We start from the raw sequence: 11,560 nt of genomic DNA, 5'->3' as shown, positions 1-11,560 counted from the left end.
CTTTGGAAAGTAGTCTGGTGCTCCCTTAGAAATCTGGGAACAGAAATCCAGCAATCACACTACTAGCTACATAACCCAAGGAAATAAGAGCTCCAACAGAAATGGACATACACACATCCACCTATACTGCAGCACTATTTACAACAGAGTTGGAAATAATCCAAGTTCTACCAGTGAATGAATTATAAAAGAAATTCTGGTATTTCACACATTATTGTACTTTATCATAAAAATGATCAATAATAATTCATTAACTACTGTACAACATGGATCAATTTAGAACAAATTAAGTTATGTGACAAGCCAGTCACAAAAAGACAATTAACGGCAGAAGATGACTATTACAAAAGAAGTTAAGGAAATGTTAAAACACAGCCAGAATCATTCTTGGAAAGATTAACAGAAATGGAAAAGAAGAGAGGGGGGATCAAAAGGGATCAAAATGTAAGTTAGGTGAAGGAAAAGACAAGAAACAGTAAGAGGGAACACACACTCTAACTGACTAATCAATGGCAAATAATGTTCTACAACAAAATGTCTGTGAATGATTGTATATAAACTAATATGATCTGTACAAACTCAATGTAGAAATCAAAAGATGTATAATAGTTACATTCTTAATAAAGCAGGGAAGGAAAAAATTGGATAAAATTTTATTCTTTAAAAAAGCAAATTCCAGAGCATATATACAGTAGTCTCCCATTAACTGTGGCAATGCTTTCTACAGTTTCATTTACTAGCAATTAACCATGGTCTGAATGCATCAAATGTAAAATTACAGAAAAAATTCAAATGACGTTCAAATGCATGCCGTACTGAGTCAAAAGTCATTGTCATCAAGGTGGAATCAACTCATAGCTGATCTTCTAGTGAGTTTCCAAAGCTATAAATTGCACAGGAGATTGTCTACCTCACCCTTTCTTACCCTCTTCACAGCCTCTGGTAGATTTACCCTGCTAGAGAGGTGTGGTCTTTAGGTTAGGAACACAGCTCCCTTTGGCTGGCATTACCAGAGCTTCCGAAAGTAAGCAGCTCAATACAATCTTGTGTTGTCCTATTTTCTCCCACCTAGAATGTGAGTCATCCTCTGTCCAGTATATCTATTCTACCACACATGCTATGCAGCCTGTTTGCCACTTTGGAGCTGCCTCAGTTACTAGTAAACTGTCTTGGTATCACAGTGCATGTGTTCAAGTAATCCTTACTTTACTCAATAAATCTTGTATATTTCTATTAGTTACTGATCTTACTCTTTTATTGTGTCTAATTTAAAAATTAAGCTTTAGCATAGGTACATATGTATAGGATAAAAACTGTATACTCAAACTCACTGCTATCAAGTCAAAATGGCTCAATATTTGAGCTCCACTGTGTTCACCTGCGAGGAGACAGCCCACCCTTCTCTTACATGCCACAGGTGGCTATGGAACATCAGAATGAAGCACTCTTTGGGTTAGCAGCCTAACTCCCTTCTGATGAGGCTACCAGAGCTCCCTACAGTACATTTAGGCTTAGAGTTACCCACAATATCCAAACTGACTATCTTGGAACATGTTTATTTCTTATTTTTAAAAATTTTTATTATTTTGTGTGAGTGTACCGTCAAATCTGATTGGAACATGTTTCTTATGGATAAAAGAAACCTACTGCACATTAACAGAATCCTAGAAAATGAAATGTTATGAATGAAAACATTTTTAATTCCTGTGAATTGATAAATTAGAACTTAAAAAAAAGTTACCATTAATAACTACAAAAATGAAAAAGAAACTGGTTAAAAAGTCTTTTCAAGACTTCTATTATATTTATAACCAATAAAGTACTATTAAAATATTCCATACCTGAACAAAATTTTGGATTCAAGATGAAAGAAGAGGAATTTAAAAGGATGTTATGAAATAAAACTTGTTTAGCACAAGATAACTCAGATTATGAAGAGCAAACTGCATTTAATCTGCCCAGTGGCTGAAGACTCTTCTCAACTGGCTTAAGGAACAGAAATTAATTAAAATATAAGAAAAATGGTTTTACTGAAGTTAGACTGTAATCGGCAGAGTCAGAGATGATGTACGTAGGTATGGATGTATTTCGGTGTCATGTGCCATCACAGTAGCCTACAGCTCACAGCTACCCTGCTCTATCCTATGCCAATCTTAGAGTGGTTGAAAAATTTGAATCAAGGTCTGACTTATAGGGCTCCTTTATTTTTAATAAGTAGTAATAATGGTTACAATAGTTTCTTTAAATAAAAATAAAAAATCTTGGTCTTACCTGTGCTGAGTTCAGCCATTTCCATTTCATCACCTGGCTGTACTGAAGCCATCTCAGCTGTTAGGTGCTTACAATACATGCAGATATACTCTTCTTTCAGCTGAGAATCCAGATCATGATCTGTTGGTTTGTCACATTCTAAGTGAACCCACCTACCACGATAAATATATTTAAATAAAATACTTATTTTAAAGGCAAGTTGGTATTCTCGGGAAGGTGAAGCAACTGCAGAAGTGGGGTGGTATTAAGACACGAGCAGAAAAAGGTTACATATAGGAGTTTATAAATGGTACAAAGTCTCTTAAAACAGACTTTGGCATTTTTAGATGTCATTAGAGTCCTTATTTTTAAAGGATTTCCTTTATTTGTCCTCAATATGCTTATCTGTTCTTGTCCTTTGTTTAGGCCATTCATCTTACACACCTTTCAGACATAAGAAAACACAACATAATTCCATCTATGGAGCAATCAGTACTAAAAGGATTAGTGGAATCAGAAAAGCTTATGGCTCAAACGTATACTGTTGGACAAGCAACCATGTAAAGAAAAGAAGTTACAAAATTATTTCAAAGAATAATTGTATCCCTTACCTTTTACATATATTACAATGAAGCATGTCTTCCTGAAATTCTGGATGGTAACATTTCCCACAAAAAGGACATAAATTATCCTGCTGTTGGTAACAACTGTCACATACTAGGCAATTGTGATGCCACTGAGGACTAGATCGTGTGCCACACTCCACACATATTCTGCAATTCTAAACACAAGAAAGAATAAAAACAAAACATCTACAGTTATAGATAAAAGTCCATTATTTTGATGTAAACTTTTTTTCATGATGTAAACCATTTTGAAATTATAAAACATCTTGGATATTAATATATATTAATTTAGGGTTATGTTTCTGAAGAAGCAATTTATATATAAATAGGTATGGGGACAAAGAGAAACACAAATGAGAATTTTTTTTTTAAAGGATCTTATTCGGGAATCAGTGAACAGTTTTTGGTAAAGTAGATGTATTCAGTGCACATTTGCAGAAAGGAAAATGGGACTGCTTGAGTGGTCGAAAGGGTATGGACTTGGACTACCCAAAGCAATCTATAAATGTGAGGCCATCCCAATACAGATACCAATGTCATTCTTCAAAGACATGGAAAAGGCAACTTCCAATTTCATCTAGAAGGGTTAAGAGATTCCAAATAAGCTCTACTGAGAAAGAAAAGGTAGAAGGCATCATATTCTCTGGTCTTCTAATACTCAGCGATAGTAATCAAGACAGCATGGGACAGTGATAGACACACAGATCAATGGAATAGAATAAAGAAGCCAGAAATCAATCCATCCACCTATAGTCAGCTAATCTTTGACAAGAAAAAGAAATAAGTAGGGAAATTATAGCCTCTTTTAACAATTGTTACTGGTAAAATTGGAAAACCATCTTCAGAAAATTGAACCAAGACCCATACCTCACCCAAAAGCCTACTTAAGGTTGGTCAGGGACCTAGAAGTAACAACCAAGATTATAAAGCTCATCAGCGAAAAGCTATGAACAAACTGAGAAGCCCTAAGCTACAGCATTAATAGACTTCCAAGTAAACAAAAAAAAAACAACCCTATAAACAGAAGAGGGTAACAGGACCTTCTAAAAATAAAATCCTTACATCCATCAAACTTTTCTAACAGGGTAAAGAGAAAGCCCACAGACTGGGAAAAATAGCTGGCAATACATATCTGATAAGGATAAGGGACTCAGACCTATCACTTATAGAATACCCCAGCATCTCAACAAAGAAAAGGCAAACAGCACAATCACAAAATGGACAAAGATAGAAAGAGACATTTCACCCAATAAACACATGACGGAATGTTCACTATTCCTAGTTATTAGAGAGATGCAAATTAAAACAGCAATGAGGTATCATCTCACTCCAGCAAAAGTAGTACAACTATGGAAGGCAGTCTAGCATTTCCTCAAAAAGTTGGAGATAGAAATACCACCTGACCCAGCTATTCCACTACTGGCAAAACAGGATATCTATTTACCTAAAATTGAAACGAAATTCATACTTCATACCATAGACAAAATCAAACTTTATCAAAATCAAACTGTATCAAGATTAAAGACATAAAACCTAAACCAAAAAGATTATCAAAGAAAAAGAGACGCCAACTTAGGAACCCTAATCTACAGCATAGACTATTAAATAGAGCCAAAAATGCACTTAGGATAAATCAAGATAAATAGAATTTTCTAAAATCCTTATGTGCTTCATAAAATTTCTCCAAAGAAACAAAAATTTCTCCAAAGACAAAAATTTCTCCAAACAAATAAAAAGCAAACCTTTTAAAAAGAGAAGGTGTTCTAATAGCCTAGGGGTAAGAAAATGCACTGTAAACCCAAAGGTACAAGGTTCTAATTTACCAGCTGCCACGCAGGACAAGGATGAACAATCCACTCCTGTGTGATTTTCTGCCTTGGAAAATCTGCTGTAGGATCAGCTATGGGTTGGTTCCAACAAAAGCACTAATACGGTTGTTCACTGACATATATAAATAGATCTTAAAGTTATAGATAACATGGTAAAAACTATGAATTACAGAACAATTTAATTGTGCTCATACAGAATTTATATACAGACCAAGAAGTGGTTCAAACCGAACAAGGGGATACTTCATGGTTTAAAATCTGCATGGGTGGCATCACGTTGTATTATTTTACCACATCTATTCAAACTATATGCTGAGAAACTAATACTCTTAAAAGCTGGATTATACGAAGAATGTGGCATCAGGACTGGAGGAAGATTTACCTCCAACCTATACGATAACGATGATAAACTCTAGCTGCAGAAAAGGAACAGAAACTGAAGCACATACTGAATAAGATCAAAGACTATAGCTGTCAGTATTGATTACACTTCAACATAAAGCAAAATTCCTCACAATCGGACCAAAGAGGCAACATAATGACAGAAAAGAGTGAAATTGTCAACAATTTCACTTAGATTCCCAAACAACATCCATGAAAACAGTGGTTAGACATCAAAAGACACAATGAAATGGGCAAAACTGCCAAGGATCGCTTCAAAGTGCTAAATAAATAGAATGCACTTTAAAAACTGAGATATGCCTAACCCAAGCCATGGTTTTTCAATCAGTACATGTGGCAGTTGGCCAGTGAATACAGAAGAGCAAGGAAGAACTGATGCCTTTGAATTTAGGTACTGGTGAAGAATACTGAACATTCCATGGATGAACACAAGTAGGGATTAAAATCTGTTTTGGAAGAAATGCAACCAGAACTGCACATACTTTGAGCCATATTATCAGGAGGGCCAGTCCCTGGAGAAAGACATCATACTTGGAATAGTACAGAGTCCTAAAAGAGAAAGCTTATCAGGAAGATGGACTGACAGTAGCCACATTAATGAGTTCAAGCAGAGTCAAGACTGTGAAGATGGTGCAGGATTGGCCAGGGTCTTGTTCTATTATCTCTGTAAGCTGGAGCCTACTCTGTGGCAGGTTCACTCAGAAAACTAAACACACAGGTCATTTAGGCAAAGTATTAGAAGAAAAAGTTCTTGAGGAGACCACCAAAATCACACAGTCCAAAAGCCTCTGTAAGATAAAGTGTCATATTACACATGAATGAGGTAGATTAATGGAACAATACAGAAATGAGCACAATCAAAACTAGAACTTTAACATATAAAAAAGGTGAACTCTCAAATCATTGGGAGTAAAGAGTCTAATGAGTGGTTATTGGATAACTACAGAGAAAACTGAAAAAGACAGCATGTACTGTACCTGGTACCATCAACTGCTAATTACTGTAAAAAAGAGAAAGCATAAATTTATCTTATCATAAAAAATATGGGGAAGTAACCCAGACACCTCCTATCATCAACTGCTACCTTGTTGCAAGACAGGGGAAAACATAAATTCACTTAAAAATTATAAAAATGTGGGAGGAAAAACATGAAAATGATGTCAGTAATCTCTAAGAGATGAAGGAAAATGAGAAGTGATACAGGTGATAGGCACAGTTCATTTTCTGTAATTTTGCATTCTGAAAGCACATTAATATCCCATATATTTTTTTTTCAATTAAATCAGTAAGAAAACAAGGAAGCAAACAAATGGAAAAAAACCCCAAACAAACCTGTAGAGTTGTTTTGCCAGACACACCAGCAAGTAATGTTAGACCCAGGATTCTTATTACAAAATGAACTTATAAGAATTTATAACAAAGAACTCACAAAGGAGGGATCAAAAGCAGAGGGCGATGTAGATTTATGATTCCTATATTACATATGCACAATGAGAACTGGTGGTAAACTGTGAAGCACTTGACTACTAACTGGCAGGTCTGGACCCATTAGTTACTCCCTGGGAGAAAGACGTGGCAGTGAGCTTCTCTAAGGATCTGCAGCCCTGGAAACCCTACAGGACAGTTCTACAGTTTCCTAAGGGGTCACTAGGACTCAGAAGAGACAGCATGTGCCTTTCTTTATGTGTTTACATATATAAAGTATGAGTGCAAACAAATGCATGAATCTTCCTTCTAGTCCCGTTTGCTGAATGGGCAGAACAGCACACAGTCCCCAGGAGTAAAGAGCATATTTACACCCCCTGCTCTACTAACGGAGTCCCCATTACTTACTTACTAAAAAGAAGAATAATTCTAGGGTCGACAGGGAAAATAAATGATGAGACTGTTAAGTCTTTATGGGTTTTTTTTGTTATGTGATATTGAGTCGGAATGAACTCACAGTTAACCCTTTCAGAGGTTTTCAGAAGCTGTAAATCTCACAGGAGGAGACCGTCATCTTTTTCCGGTGGAGTAGCCGAGAGATTCAAACTGCCTGCCTCTGGATTGGCAGCACAACTCCTTACCCCATTAGAGCTCTCTTTTCTTATAGCAAAACCAATAAAACAACGAACCACCAAAAAACACAACTTTCAAAAAGAGGTGGGGGAAAAAAAGAGGTGAAAGAGAGCACACCCTATGGATACAATACAGAAGCCAGCTAGAAGGAGCTAAAGTGGTGTGTGATGCCAGGAAGCTCATTCTAACTCACAATAATCCCACACAACAGAGCAGAAAACTGCCATATGCAGTTTCTGTGCTTATTTCTCATGTGCCCTGCCTAGAATGTAACTGCCACACTTCTCTTGAGGACAGCAACTGTTGGTTCCAACTAAAAATATTTCACTCAGCTGCTATGTTGCTTGATGCACCTCTAGGCCTACCAGTGGCCAAATAATGGTGTTTTGGACACAAAAATAGTTCATACAATAATTACTGAGGTAAGAATTAATGAGTTAAAAAATAATTATCAACATAAAAAAAATTTAAGTACTTTTAACATGCAGAAGAAAGGAGAGTTCTTTGTAGTAGAACGTGTAGGGTCAGGAAAGTTTTGCAGCCAACATAAAAATGTAATCAGTCGATGCTTTCTAAAATCTAACAGGAAATTGTGATAAATAGCAGTTTGAAGGAGAGAAACAAGACAACTTCACAGTAATAGATGACTTCAGTGTATCACGTTTCTAGAATAACTAGAAAGAAACTCAACAAAGGAGAACTAAACAAGTAGATGAAAAGAGTTGAAAACAGTCCAAGTATCCATTAAGGGATGAATGACTAAAATAACTAACACACATTCAGTCAATGGAGTGTTAGTATATATAACTAGAACAGAATTACTATAAAAACATTAGTGTAACAGTGCACAACATGGACTGAGCTACTTAAGTCAGCAGCAAAAGGACAATTATCATATAAAGTCACTAGTACAAAAAGCTAAGGAAAGGTTTGCACACAGAATCATTCTTGGATGGTCTCCAGGGATGGAAAGAAAAAAGGGAGTAAGAAAAGATATGGTGGGTGAATGAAAAGGCAATTTACACTAAGAGTTGATTAGACATGTAATTCATTAATTACACTGTATTGCTGAGTCTAAACCAACTCACAGTGACTCTCCAGCAAGTTTTCAGAGGCTGTAACGCACACAAAGGAGCGTACCCATCTTTCTCCTGAGAAGCAGCTGTTGAATTTGAACTGCCCGCCTTTAGAGTTGCAGCTCAACTCCTTATTCACTAGGTAACCAGAGCTGTTACCAATTGTATCTATCAATTACAATTAATGGTATGAAACAAAATGTGTGGGATTGAGTGAACGAAAACACGTATGATTTACAAGCTTTCACTCAAACTAAAAAAGCTAGACTATACTGACACCTGCCTGGGGAAATATCTAGTTTGTGTTGCGTCTCCAGCTTCTTTCAGTATTTGATGGAATAAGTCCTCAAATGTTAGCTAAACTGATAAACAAATTATAACAGAAGACTATAGATATTCAGAGAAGCTCATTCTTTAAAGTGCTCAGAAGATAAGCTTTTCCATAGAAAACCTTTGGTGATTATTAGTGTACTGGGTTCTGGTGGTAAACTTTGCAGGAAGGTGAACTGTTATCTCAAAGACTCGGCCTCTCTGGAGAGTTCAAATCCACCAGCTGCTCCATGGGAGAAACTGTCTCCTCCAGTATAACTTACATCCACAGAACATACTGGAGGGTCAGTTATGAGTCATTTTTCACTTCACAGCAATGAAGGCTGAGAGTTTTTTAAAGGGTTGAGTGCAAATTTATTAAACAAATTGGGTTTTCATTCAGTTACTCACATGTTATGTGTCACTGAGTCACCTGCAACTTTTAGCAACCCTATGCATTATAGAACTGGTGAGAAAGAGAGAGCTACGTTGGCCTAGTGGAAAGGAAGCTATGCTACCAAGCCGAAGGTGGGTGATTTTCATCTGCGGCCCTCGGCCAGGTTCAAATTGTTTTCCTGTCAAACATTCTTCTAGGTGGTATAGCACTGGTCTGTGCGTTGCTGTACAGAGGTAACTCGTGGTTGCTGTGATGCTAAGACTGTGACAGTGATGTGCCAATCGTGGTAATGGGTACCCATGGTGGACAGCGTTGGCTGAAGCTTCCTGACTAAAACAAGCCTGGAAGCAGGAGAGGCATCTACTTCCGAAATGGCTTGCCTCCGGAAACTCTATGTACGAACAGTGCTCAGGCCGTTTGTTCATAGGGTCGCTATGAGTCCTCTACGACTTGACGGCACTAAACAACAACAATGCATTATAGCTCTGAACCGTGTCCTATCCTAATCCAATCTTACTGTCTCTGACACACCTACCCTCAATTCCCCAGTTACTGTGTCATCTATCTCATCCAGGGTCTTCTCTCTTGGTCTTTGTTTTCAAATTCTGTTACACATTCTCCTCTGTCTCTCCCCCTCTTCTGGGTACTTATTTTGTGTTAGGCATTAAACATTACACACCATTAAACATACATAAAATCCATATCCCTGTAAGAGAAGTACCATAACATTGTACCTAGGAAGAGGAAATAGAATAGGAAGGAAAAATGTGTAAAAATTTACACACACACGTGCACGCGCACACACATGAAACAGGTACTACAAGTTTGACTTCAAAGGCTAACCCACCATGCTACACTGCCACCATAAAAGAGATGAAAAGATATCCACCACCCCCCTCAGTAATAGCGTGCTTAATGCCATCACTCAGAAAGAGAAAACAGACTACTGCGGACAGAAAATGAGGAAGAGAGTAAACAAAGAGTAGGCAGAGAATGTTCTCAAGAAATACTCCCAGAAATGGAAAGAAAATTTTCAAGATAATGAAAACTTTAAGCTAGATGAGACAAGATGATATAGAGAAGATAAACATGGGGGGGGGGCGGGCGGCATATACTTAATGGGGAACTCAAGACCACTGTTGTTAGCCACCTTTTCAACCTGAAACAAAATTGAAAAAAAAAAAAAGTAAAGGAATAAACAGGGAAAGTTTTTCTTCTGTGATCCCATAGTTTAAAAAATTCTAAGGAAACATTTCCAGTGTAAAAAGAAAAAAGGTGCACCAGGAAACATTCTAACCAAGTTCTTGTAGTAGTCTTAAGATCAGTTTCGGATACACAGGCACTCGGAAAATTTTCAGCTCTATTTAAAAATATAACCAAAGCTATAAAATCGAAGATACAAGGTTGTCATTTATTGAGAAACTTAACAATTTCTGTGCAAAGAAAAAAGCCTCAAAATTTAAGCCTGTAGTTAATTTAATCATGACAAAGAGGGCTTTAAAAAAACCCAAAGAAACAAATTCTCTAATTTCTGTATTTTATACTGAGCCAGGAAGAAAACTCAAAAATGCATTGTCAGAATGGATTCCTAACTGACCCTCCATTGGGTTTCTGAAGCTATAAATCTCAAGGGAGATTACTCATCCTTCTCCTGCAGACAGCAAGGTAGATTCCAAGCGCCACAGAGACATGGCCTATAGACTAGGCTACCAGTGAACGATGTGCTAAATGTATTATCTTCAATATTTATGATAACTATTAGAATTCATGTAAATAAGATTTTCAATTGCAAATCACTGCAGAAAAACAAAACAAAGGAAATTTTAAAAATTACAAAGCATTTCAATGACATCAATGTTTTATTAAACCTTTTAAAGTACGTATTTAAAATAGTACAACTGAAAGCAATAGTACAACTGAATTGCAAAGGACAAAAGGGGCAGTTATATATTAACAAATATACAATGCATTAACACTGGCCTGGGAGCAATTATATATTGAGAAAATATACATTAACACTGGCCTAATCTATTAGCTAAATAACCAGAAATAACTATTATGTGTAAAAAGAAGGTATGTGAATGATGTAAAAAAGGATGTGTGTGTAAAAGAAGAAATTAACAGAGAACATTAGTCAAAAGTATTAATTTATTAAATCACAAGTAAAAGAGAGGAGGAAAATGTCTTCAAATAAAATTAGCAAACACAAATGCTATACACCACGTTCAAAAAAGTAACTGGTTGGCCTAGTGGCAAGAAGCTGCTCTGCAATCCCAGAAGAATTCAGTTCGAATCCACCAGATGCTCTGCTGGAGAAGGAGGGACAATCTCCTCCTATACCAGTCAGATCTGATTTGACAGTACACACAAAAATAATAAAATAAAATAAAAAAATTTTAAAAAAAGTAATTGGTGCAGAGGTGAGAAATATATGGGAACTCTCTATATAAACCAAAAACAAATTTTTTAAAAACACATATTTACTTTTTATATATTATAAAGTCAGTGTATTTCAAGCATAATAAAATATTTGCTGTAAAAAAATGAAGCATTCCTTTTATCAAAAACAATTAGAACACAAACTAATATGCTTATGTTTAACTAAAATACATG

Source organism: Elephantulus edwardii, unplaced genomic scaffold (genome assembly GCF_000299155.1).
Source record: "Elephantulus edwardii isolate Elephantulus edwardi_28Jun2011 unplaced genomic scaffold, EleEdw1.0 scaffold00161, whole genome shotgun sequence".
NCBI classification, from domain to species: Eukaryota; Metazoa; Chordata; class Mammalia; order Macroscelidea; family Macroscelididae; genus Elephantulus; species Elephantulus edwardii.
The sequence above is the reverse complement of the archived record's forward strand: the minus strand, read 5'-3'. Positions refer to the sequence as shown.